Below are 12,710 nucleotides of genomic sequence, written 5' to 3'. Positions count from 1 at the left end.
TTTCTTTAAAGCCATTAAGCTAGGCATATAGTGCTCAAGTAATGGATCCATCCGGATCCCAAGGTATATCAAAGCCAATTTTAATTAACAATGATTTGTGATTTAGTAGTGAGCACAATGTAACGTATATCATGAAACAAGGAAGTCTAACTCTCTTCCTATGCATCGGCATGTCATAAAGAACAATTCATGCACACATAGTAAAGGCCAATGCATAGTATAAACAGTTTCTTGCAATTTTATCATATTGGAAACATGGAGAGGCGGAAATGTAGTTCCTCTCTCATAATAATTGCAAGTAGGAGCAGCAAGCACATGCATATTATATCTATCAAAATCATCATGTGTAGCGGTAAAAGGCAACCCATCAATATAATCCTTAATAAGTGGAAACTTCTCTGATATAGTGTAGTCGGGAGAATTCAAAAAGATAATAGGACTGTCATGCGTGGGTGAAATAGCAACAATTTCATGTTTAACATAAGGAACTATAGCAAGTTCATCTCCACGAGCATAATTCATATTGGCACAAGCATCAAGTTCATCAAAAAGGGATATTTCAAAAGAATCAACGGGATCATAACAATCATCATAGCATTCATCCTTCGGTAAGCACAAAGGGAAATTAAAAAATGTATGACTTGAAGAGTTACTCTAATTAGAAGGTGGGCACGGGTAGCTAATCCGCTCTTCCTCCCTTTGTTCTTCGCTCTCCTCATCATCTTTTTCATCCAATGAGCTCACCGTTTCATCAATTTCTTCTTCCATAGACTCCTGCAAAATATTATTCTCTTCTTGGACAGCGGAGGAGTCCTCAATATATGGTTTAACATAGGCATTAGAAGCATAATTATCATAACAATATTTAAGTATGGCAAAATTTTCAGATTTGTAAAGAGTAGCATCATACTTTCCAATCAAAGAAGCAATTTCATAAGCACCCTTAAAAGCAACAAATTCTTCAATTTCTTGAACATAATAGTAATTATAAACACCCTTAGCATATGAAGATACAATTCCATTATCACTGAACTCACATTGGTAGGGAAGGTGTTTCTTAGGGTTTTCAGAACAACAAGTAAAATCATATATTTCACATAAATTCCAAGCATAACATTGCAAACGATGAATTTGATCCAGCAAAAGTTTCCCTTTTTGAGATAAGCGGTGTCGCACATAAAAAGCATGCTCATCTAAAGATTTGCCCTCAACTAAGCTAGTTGGGGTTTCAGCGCGAGCACAAAGGGATCGAAGATGATGCAAGTAAAAAGCTTCAGGAGTGTGATAGATTTTGAGTGGTTCTTCAACCATTGGTGTAGTAGGTACAACTATTTTTTTGGTATTTTGCGTTTCCTACCCATAAATAAAGATAGAAAACAACTTAGTACAGCAAATAAAAATTACTTAGTGATAAAGCAAACAAGCACACACGAGAATATTCACCCCACGCTATTGCTCCCCGGTAACGGTGCCAGAAAAAGGTCTTGATAACCCACAAGTATAGGGGATCAATTGTAGCCTCTTTTGATAAGTAAGAGTGTCGAACCCAATGAGGAGCTAAAGGTAGAACAAATATTCCCTCAAGTTCTATCGACCACCGATACAACTCTACGCACGCTTAACGTTCGCTTTACCTAGAACAAGTATGAAACTAGGAGTACTTTGTAGGTGTAACGGGATAGGTTTGTAAGAATATAAAGAGCACCTAAATATAAACTAGGGGTTGTTTCGATAAAGAAGCAATAAAGTAGTATCGCGAGTGTGGAAAAGTGGTGGTAGGAGTTGCGAAATTGTCCCTAAGCAATTGACTACTTTACTAGACTGATAACAAGTTTTATGTGGGAGAGTTCACTGCTAGCATGTCATCCCTGGCTTGGAATTCTATGCACTTATGATTGGAACTATTAGAAAGCATCAGCAACTACTAACATTCATTAAGGTAAAACCCAACCATAGCATTAAGATATATTGGTTCCCCTTAAATCCTGTATGCATCAATTTCTATGCTAGGTTGAAGCTTCTGTCACTCTTGCCCTCCAATACATAGTCCTATCAACATACAACTAACCCTATGGTGTGATCCACGCGCGCGCCCATATGATGGGCACTAAAGGACAACAACATAACCACAAGCAAATTAAACCAATCATAGCAATTCACCAATTACCGATAGGACAACAAAAATCTACTCAGACATCATAGGATGGCAACACATCATTGGATAATAATATGAAGCATAAAGCACCATGTTCAAGTAGAGGGTATAGCGGGTTGCGGGTGAGTGGACTGTTGTAGATAGATGGGGGGAGGTGATGAAGATGTTGGTGAAGATGACAGAGGTGTTGGTGTAGATTGCGTTGACGATGATGGCCCCGGCGGTGTTCCGGCGCCACCAGGAGAGAGGGGGAGAGAGCCCCCTTCTTCTTATTCTTCCTTGACCCTCTCCCTAGATGGGAGAAGGGTTTCCCCTTGGGTCCTTGGCTTCCATGGCATGGGAGGGGCGAGGGTCCCTCCGAGATTGGATCTGTCTCTATATCTCACTCTGTTTCTACGTTTCTCCGCGTTCCAGATTTTGGCCTTTCACCGTTTTTTATATTCCCGGAGATCCGTAACTCCGATTGGGCTGAATTTTGGATACGATCTCTATCCGGATATTAGCTTTCTGGCAGTGAAGGAAGGGCACCAACCGCCTTACGGGGTGGCCACGAGGGCCCAGGGCGCTCCTGACCCCCTAGGGCGCGCCCCCCTACCTCGTCGCCCCCTCGGGCGCCGTCTCGCGTTGATTCTTCTTCCCAAAAATCATAAATATTCCAAAAAAAGATCTTCGTCAGTTTTTATCCCGTTTGGACTCCGTTTTATATGGGTTTTCTCCGAAACAACAACATGCAACAAAGAGGAACTGGCATTGGGCACTGGATCAACATGTTAGTCCCAAAATGTCACATCCCTAGCTTCAGGCATTGCTCTAGGTTAGCTTCATGTGTGCATCATGACTATATTTTTGAAACTTGAATTGAGGAATATTGGAAGCCTCAAAACCCTAAATAAAAGAGGGGCAAAAACCCTAGAAATCTCATTCATTGCTCCAAAATGCTCCTCTTAAGTGTTTGATAATTTTTGGTAAGGATTCTGGTCCCAACCAAAATATTGAACATTTTTAAGGAGTTATTTTTGGGACTTTGAATTTAATTCATTAGTTATTTGAATTTGAATTATATTCATATAATTAGAATATAATTTCAAATATCCCTGAAATATTTTATAAGCTTTTGGAAAAGTCCATCTAGCAATATAAAATATTCAGTGGAGTTTTTGGCATTGTTTGAATTATTTTTAAAATTCAAAACAGTGGCAAAATAATTTAAATAAAACAAAAACAGAAGAAAAATATAAAACAGAATGTAAATAAAAGCAGAGAGAGAGTTTTACCTCAGCTTACCTCGCAGCCCACCTGGCCCAACTCCAGTGGCCCAGCCGGCCCAGCCCACCTCCTCCCCCTTGTCCTCTTCCTCCTCTGCCAGGAGGACGAACAGAGGCGAGGCGTGGCGCGCGCCGACGCTGCCTCGGCCACCTCCTGCTTCCCCCTGGCCACCTCCTGCTTCCTCTCGTCGCCCTGGACCCCGTCCGCGACGCCACGCACCCCCCCAGGCCTCTCACTCTCTCCCCGAGCTCCTCTCCTCCTCTGGCTCTCTCGCGCGCAGCCACCGAACACACCCGCCGCTGCCGACGAGCTTCCCCGTGGCCACCGGCCACCCCTAGCCTCGCCGATGCGCCCAGGAGCTCCCCCTCGACCCCTCCTTCCTCCCCACCGACCCACGGCCCTACGGACGCGCCACAACGCCGCCGGCATCGCCGTTTCCATCGCCGGCCGCCGAGGATCTTCACCGTCAATTCGCCACCATCGTCGCTTCCCCGAGCTCGCTGACCCTCCCTGCACGATCCCCGTGAGTCCCTGCTTCGTTTCCCCCTAACCCCAAGCCCGATTACGAGCTCTAGCCGCCCCCTCTACCGGAGCCGAGACGCTCCGCCGCACGGACTCGTCGCCGGCGAAGCCCCGGTGACCAAATGGCCCCGCGCGTGCGTCCGTTGCACTCGCAACGACCCGTGGAGCAACGCTAGCGTGGCAGCTAGCTTGTTTGCAAGCTGCAGCGCTAACCCCGCACCCACCCGAGCTCCGGCCGCCGCCTCGGGCTCCATTCCGGCGAACCCCGGCCACCCCCGCACCTCCCGTTGGCCCCCCTAGATGCGCACGGGCACGGGCTACCTTCTGGTGCCCTTCGCACGTCCAGCCGCCGCCCGTAGCGCAACCCCGGTGAACTTCCGCCGCGTTTCGGGTCGCCGCCGGCCGAACTCCGGTGGCCAGTGACGTGGCGCTGTCATTAGCCACTAATGACGCGCTAACCAACCCCCTAGGCCACTGACAGCGGGCCCCACCCCTGGTCAAACCCCAGTCAGCGCTGGGTTTGACCGGGATTAGCTCCTGTGTCACTGACGTGTGGCCCCCACACGTCAGGTTTGACCGAGCCAGCCCAGTTGACCCTGCTGACGTCACTGTGACGTGGGGCTGACGCAATAAGTATTTTCTGGATTTAATATTATTCAGGAAATTTCAGAAAATAGCTAAAACTTCAATAAATCATAGAAAATTAACCGTAACTCCAAATTAAATAATTTATATATGAAAAATTATCAGAAAAATTCAAGGAATCCATCTGTACCATTTTCATGCATGTTAGAACAACTTATAGCTGCTGTTTAGCACAAATCATATAAAGGGCATTTAAATATCCACATATGGAGTTTGAATTTGAATCTTGGATTCAAACCAACTCCATTTAATCTGGTTTTAGTTGCATTAGCCCAACACACATTCATTTTGCCATGTCATGATCATGCATCATATTGTGCATTGCATTGATTGTGTTCCCTTCTGTGTTGCCGGTATTTGTCCCCTCTCGATAGACGTGATACCGATGATGTGATCGTTGACACTGATGAAGACTCAATGTTATCTTCAGAAGTGCCAGGCAAGCAAAACCCCCTTGTTCATTCCGATACAATCCCACTCTCTCGCTCCTGCTCTCTTTTACTGCATTAGGACAACAACGAATCATCTGTTACTTGCTGCGGTAGCTGAACCCCTTTATCCTTTGCATGACCTGTCATTGCCACAGTAAATAGATGAAACCCACTAGCATGAGTAGGAGTTGTTTGAGCCCTGTTGTGCCTACTCATTCATGTTTGTTTGTCATGCCTGCTACTGCTTAGAGTTGAGTCAGGTCTGATTCATCGGGGATGAATCAGAGGCGTGTGAACATGTCCTACTGTGTGTGAGCTAAGTGTGTGAACACGATTTGGTAAAGGTAGCGGTGAGAGGCCATGTAGGAGTACATGGTGGGTTGTCTCATTGCAGCCGTCCTCAGGAACTGAGTTCTGTGTTTGTGATCCATGATTCAGCTACTACCACGCATTGGGCCCGAAACCAATGGACCCTCTCGGCTTCTTGATCACCCTTGTCCTCTGTCCAGGAGTTGCAAGTAGTTTCTGGTGTTTGTAGTATGCTGGAGGCCGTGGGCAGCGCTGACCGTAGGGGTGGGCTGTGATGCGGTAGGCACGTGGCACGGTGTACCGGGCGCCCGTTTGGTGTCTCGGGAACCCTGTTCACATCGTTTGGGGCTGTGAGCGAAACTCCGGCCGGATCTCCTCATGGATGGAACCCGAATAGGCGATAAACCTGGACTAGAGACTCGAGTGTTTAGGCAGGCCGTGGCCGACACCCACGTTGGGCTTCCGCTTGAAGGTTGCCGAGTACATGTCGTGTAAACGGCGGTAAGTGGTGAGAGCGTGTGTGAAGAAGTACACCCCTGCAGGGTTAACATCATCTATTCGAATAGCCGTGTCCGCGGAAAAGGACTTCTGGGTTGCTTATATCAGTTCATAGACAAGTGAAAGTGGATACTCTAAAATACGCAAGATAAGCGTGAGTGCTATGGATGGCGTTCTCGTAGGGAGACGGGAGCGGATCCATAGTGGTGTATTGATATGGTGAATATGTGGACTCGTGTGCGCCACCTCAAAAGAGTCACTTGCAGTCGTAGTTCAGGATAGCCACCGAGTCAAAGCTGGCTTGCTGCAGTTAAACCCCACCATCCCCTTTGTTGATAATGATGCATATGTAGTTAGTTCTGATGTAAGTCTTGCTGGGTACATTTGTACTCACGTTTGCCTATTTTATGTTTTGCAGAGAGACTTCAGTCTCACTAGTAGTTCCGCGTGGACTTCGACGTTTAGCTTGTTACCTCAGCTACGATCTTGTGCCTCGGCAGGATTGGTAGATAGTCAGGCTTCTCAGCCTTTTTCATTTATAGATGTCTGTACTCAGACATGATAGCTTCCGCTTGTGCTTTGATTTGTATGCTCTGAGTGTTGGGTCATGAGACCCATGTTTGTAATATCTCGCTCCTCGGAGCCTATTGAATAAATTACTTGAGTCGTAGAGTCATGTTGTGATGCCATGTTGTATTTGCACATATCGAGCATATTGTGTGTATGTTATTGAAATGCTTGGTATGTGTGGGATCTGACCATCTAGTTGTTTATCTTTAGTAGCCTCTCTTACCGGGAAATGTCTCCTAGTGTTTCCACTGAGCCATGGTAGCTTGCTACTGCTCCGGAACACTTAGGCTGGCCGGCATGTGTCCTTCTTCGTTCCTGTGTCTGTCCCTTCGGGGAAATGTCACGCGTGAATACCGGAGTCCTGTTAGCCCGCTACAGCCCGGTTCACCGGAGTCCTGCTAGCCCAGTGCTACAGCCTGGATTCACTCGCTGATGACCGACACGTTCGATGCTGGGTCATGGATGCCTGTCCCTGTAAGTCTGTGCCACTTTGGGTTTACGACTAGCCATGTCAGCCCGGGCTCCTTATCATATGGATGCTAGCGACACTGTCATATACGTGTGCCAAAAGGCGCAAACGGTCCCGGGCAAAGGTAAGGCGACACCCGTGGGAATACCGTGCGTGAGGCCGCAAAGTGATATGAGGTGTTACATGCTAGATCGATGTGGCATTGAGTCGGGGTCCTGACAGCGTTGGTATCAGAGCTTGACTGCCTGTAGGATTACCAAGCCAAACTGGTCGAAGTTGAGTCTAGAAATTCTTTAGTTATATAAGGGAATTGATTGTGGGATGGAACGTAAGGCTCTTTTACTCCTTATACCTCATGCCCTTCTGATCTGAGTCATCTTATCTTTCCTACGGGGATTAAGAACTAGGCTATCTCTTCTTTCTATCAGGATCACGTGTTACTAATCCGTAGACTTATAAGATTGTTGGATTTAAGCTTGAGTTCAGTTCCTACTACTTCCGTATGTTAATTGTTGATCTCGAAACCTTGATATTGTGCTTCTGAGTGGTTATGCCACCATTTTTCTGAATGTCTCAAATCTTTTCTGAGCATTTACAGCCGTTATGCTGTCCGAGTCATCCCAGGTTTCTAAATAGTCTGATGCATTTGCAAAATCCTTTCCCTCTGGTTTCGATGCTCCTTTATGCCAGCTCAATCACACTAATTGTTGAGTTGAGGTATTCTACTGCCTCGACCTTTATGTTGGAGATATTATTATGACCCTAGGTGTCTTAGGGGATCATCTAGTAATTTAGCCATGATTTGTGTTCCAGTGTGATGATTCTGGCCATCATTCTCGAAAGCATCCCGTGATGCTACTTAGTAATAGGTATTCTATCCTGGGTTCTGAACCCGAGATTCACTCTACCTACTTCATGTTGATAGTAATTGCTAGTGCCTTTAGGATATTAGTAACCTTTGCGATAGTCCTTGAAGTCCGTGGTATCTTCTTCTTCCAAATACCATGAACTACTTATGGCAGAAGTTTATTGGATCAAAAAAAATCACAATTAGAGTACTCTTGAGGAGTTCTCCATTCATAAATCGTGACTCTGCCAGTTCTACCTTTCTGCATGGGTTATCCGGAAGAAATATGTTGAACTTGGTTCGACATACTAATCTATGCATCCACAACTCAGAAAGTTATATGTTCCTTTGAGTTGTTCTCTTTAGTTGCATTCTGACCCTCATCTATCAATTGATAGTCAAGAGTATGCGTGGGTTCGTTCATCGATGCCTATGACTCTTGTGGTCTGTCAAGCCATTCTATTCCGGAATGACTAGGAGAAACAAACTCCAGTACCTCTTCCATATCTAGGATTGGGTCAAAGTAGTTGTATTCCGCAGATCAAATGCCAATCCAGCTTTTGGTTCTGCTCTACCTTGGAGTATTACATATTTTATATCGAGATTGTTATAGGAATTGCACACCATCCCATGAACTCTTGGTACAGTGACACTTCTTGCCATCACTGTTCATTCCTCGGCCCTCGTGTTGATGCAACCGGAATACCGACAAATGAATTGTGATGTGTGAAATCAATACTGCTAGCAACTCTGTTGCTTGGTAGTTAAAGGATAATAATTTCATTCTTAGTATGTTGGTTTTCGAATCATCCTTCTAAGACTGATTGTGCTACCTAGTCCTTATTTCGGTGCACCCTTCGATTGATGAGTTAGGATCTTGTCAAGTCCTCACTCATTTGATCATATCGTCTTGCCCTCAAAAGCAAGATTGTTCTCGAGCTTAGTAACATACCGGTGGTTCGTGACTTTCCAAATATCTTCTTGGAGGTGTTACTGGGTTGTCACCTGACCGCTATGTTGAGTTCGTGATCAAGTTGGTTTCTTGTGAACCACCTTCTCTCCAAGAATCGGTGTTAGATATCCCTGAGCTAGTTGGTTAAGCTAGACAACAACTTGGAGAGTTGGAAGATAAAAGCTTGTCTGACTTAGTTCGTTCCAAAGGGATATTCTTGTGTAGTGTGTGTTGAAGAAAGATGATATCTTCATCGATTGGTCCTTGTGATCAGTTGCTGGACCTATTGTCTTATCAATCCTTTGATTTGAGTGTGGGCTATCGTCAAATCAAATCAGTACCAACGATGCTTGTAATGTTGTCTTATTCGTGGTTGATCCCTCGAGCATACACCATTATATCTTTTGGGTCTGACCAATGCTATCACTTGTTCACTTAACTATGGAATTCCTTTTAAAAGGAAACCCAGATGAATTGTTGTTGTGCCCATTGACAACATCCTTGTCTTCTCCATAATTTTGCTGAACATTAAGCTAGTGTTGGAAACTTTTGAAAGCATTTGTTCATGCTAGCTCATGAAGCATATGTTTGGATGAAGGTAGTGACTTCCTTTAATTCATGTGCATCTGATGCAAGTTGCCGTCGTGGATTCGAGAAAGTCAATGTTGCTTTCTTTGGAATCATCCCAAATCAGTCATGCATACGTGCGAAAGTATTCTGTGGTTCGGAGACTTGCAACCTCCATTCCATATGTGTTCCGTAGCACCCCAAGCCACTGACTGATTTGTTCGAGAAAAGGAGGTAAGTGTTAATCCATGGTAATGCGCAAGACTTCGATACCCTCGTTGATGGTTCCCCCTTCTGAACTCGGTAGTGTTTTATTATAAGACTACTATGTGGTCATGCTTGTCTGGGACAACGTGTTCACATGTTTGTAGCAGAAACAGCTCATGTTTTGGGGCTTACTATCGTAGTTCATTCCCCGAGAATCTCGCAACGTCATCTCGTCGATTTGTGTTGCAAACTTTCGTTCTTCTTCCTAGACTCGATGAGTCTGGAATATCCTGACACCAACCAAATCTGAATCTCAGGCAGATATGATGGTTGGAACATTTCCCCAAGAACTATAATATGGGTCTCCCGATAACCGGTAAGGTGGATGTCGCGGCCAACACACCCATCCGGTAGACCTATTATTATAGTATCTTGTTTGAGGAAGTTGGCCACCTCCCCATAAGAATTTCGTAGGATTTACCTCCCTAGTTGTCCCTATGGATTCTTGTGTTCCCGAAGTCCGACCTTTTACTTGATGTTCTAGATATCAAACCGTATCTATGAATGGGTTACACTAGCACATCAAGGAGAACATTAGAAGCGGAGTGCTAAATGTCTCTCGGTCGATCATCCAGATTTTGATTCCTTGGCCTCGCTAAGGTGAAATCTGAGAAGGTGTTATCTTCCTTTGCATCTGCATCTCCATCACCATTCATCATGGTAGTGAGTTGTGTTACCGGACCCTTGACACGGATGTTGGTAAAACCTTGATGATTGTGGAAATGCTCAAGTTCTTGAGAGCACGCACAAGCGCTACGTGTTATCATCGGCACTAACTGGGTTTGCTCTCAGTTTCCTCGGCAATGCTATGACCTTTCAAACAGTGAATTCACTCTCTATTGTTGGGTTCTTCCCCAGTTACCAGAATCATTCCCAGCATTTGCATTTTGTTCCCAGCTTGCACCGCCAATGTGCCATTCTACCATGGGTCTCTTCCATTTCCGGTGATAAGCAAACTCATCCATTACGTTGTCTTCAACAAGGTAATCCACATCATCCAAGTCCGAGTATGCCATTCTACCAACCCCCTCCAAACGATCGTTGTGAATTGCCTTAGGCTGGTATGAAGAGTTTTCAATGATCTCTGAATCAAAGGTAATCCTTTTTGCCACTTAAGGAAATAATCTACGAATCACCCTCCTCCAGGATGTTTCGTCGTGGTTTCATGGCAACTAAACTCCTCGCTACGTGGACAATATTTTACCACCTTCTTAAATGTGGAATTGTTGTCTACCTAGTGAACCTTCGTCATCCGTTTCTTTCCACCCTCTTGATGTGTATCTCGTGTCTCAACTCGAGAGATGGTCCTATGTCTCATTCCGTGAGTTGTTCGATCATCGAGGAGATCGACCCTTCTAGAGTCTCCTTCTTCCCTCCATGTCATGTTGGCAGGATTTCTCAGAGCAAGACATCAAGACAATGATGGTGAATGAATCAACGTTTCTATGAAGTGCACCCTGGATCGTGAAGATTATACTAGTTACGTTTCCCCTTCACCTTACCCTACGCTTGAATCTCGAGATGAGATTCTTGTTTAGTGGGGGTGAGTTGTCACATCCCTAGCTTCAGGCATTGCTCTAGGTTAGCTTCATGTGTGCATCATGTCTATATTTTTGAAACTTGAATTGAGGAATATTGGAAGCCTCAAAACCCTAAATAAAAGAGGGGCAAAAACCCTAGAAATCTCATTCATTGCTCCAAAATGCTCCTCTTAAATGTTTGATAATTTTTGGTAAGGGTTCTGGTCCCAACCAAAATATTGAACATTTTTAAGGAGTTATTTTTGGGACTTTGAATTTAATTCATTAGTTATTTGAATTTGAATTATATTCATATAATTAGAATATAATTTCAAATATCCCTGAAATATTTTATAAGCTTTTGGAAAAGTCCATCTAGCAATATAAAATATTCAGTGGAGTTTTTGGCATTGTTTGAATTATTTTTAAAATTCAAAACAGTGGCAAAATAATTTAAATAAAACAAAAACAGAAGAAAAATATAAAACAGAATGTAAATAAAAGCAGAGAGAGAGTTTTACCTCAGCTTACCTCGCAGCCCACCTGGCCCAACTCCAGTGGCCCAGCCGGCCCAGCCCACCTCCTCCCCCTTGTCCTCTTCCTCCTCTGCCAGGAGGACGAACAGAGGCGAGGCGTGGCGCGCGCCGACGCTGCCTCGGCCACCTCCTGCTTCCCCCTGGCCACCTCCTGCTTCCTCTCGTCGCCCTGGACCCCGTCCGCGACGCCACGCAGCCCCCCCAGGCCTCTCACTCTCTCCCCGAGCTCCTCTCCTCCTCTGGCTCTCTCGCGCGCAGCCACCGAACACACCGGCCGCCGCCGACGAGCTTCCCCGTGGCCACCGGCCACCCCTAGCCTCGCCGATGCACCCAGGAGCTCCCCCTCGACCCCTCCTTCCTCCCCACCGACCCACGGCCCTACGGACGCGCCACAACGCCGCCGGCATCGCCGTTTCCATTGCCGGCCGCCGAGGATCTTCACCGTCAATTCGCCACCATCGTCGCTTCCCGAGCTCGCTGACCCTCCCTGCACGATCCCCGTGAGTCCCTGCTTCGTTTACCCCTAACCCCAAGCCCGATTACGAGCTCTAGCCGCCCCCTCTACCGGAGCCGAGACGCTCCGCCGCACGGACTCGTCGCCGGCGAAGCCCCGGTGACCAAATGGCCCCGCGCGTGCGTCCGTTGCACTCGCAACGACCCGTGGAGCGACGCTAGCGTGGCAGCTAGCTTGTTTGCAAGCTGCAGCGCTAACCCCGCACCCACCCGAGCTCCGGCCGCCGCCTCGGGCTCCATTCCGGCGAACCCCGGCCACCCCCGCACCTCCCGTTGGCCCCCCTAGATGCGCACGGGCACGGGCTACCTTCTGGTGCCCTTCGCACGTCCAGCCGCCGCCCGTAGCGCAACCCCGGTGAACTTCCGCCGCGTTTCGGGTCGCCGCCGGCCGAACTCCGGTGGCCAGTGACGTGGCGCTGTCATTAGCCACTAATGACGCGCTAACCAACCCCCTAGGCCACTGACAGCGGGCCCCACCCCTGGTCAAACCCCAGTCAGCGCTGGGTTTGACCGGGATTAGCTCCTGTGTCACTGACGTGTGGCCCCCACACGTCAGGTTTGACCGAGCCAGCCCAGTTGACCCTGCTGACGTCACTGTGACGTGGGGCTGACGCAATAAGTATTTTCTGGATTTAATATTATT

Source organism: Triticum aestivum, chromosome 3B (genome assembly GCF_018294505.1).
Source record: "Triticum aestivum cultivar Chinese Spring chromosome 3B, IWGSC CS RefSeq v2.1, whole genome shotgun sequence".
Lineage (NCBI taxonomy): Eukaryota > Viridiplantae > Streptophyta > Magnoliopsida > Poales > Poaceae > Triticum > Triticum aestivum.
This window is presented reverse-complemented; position numbering follows the sequence as displayed.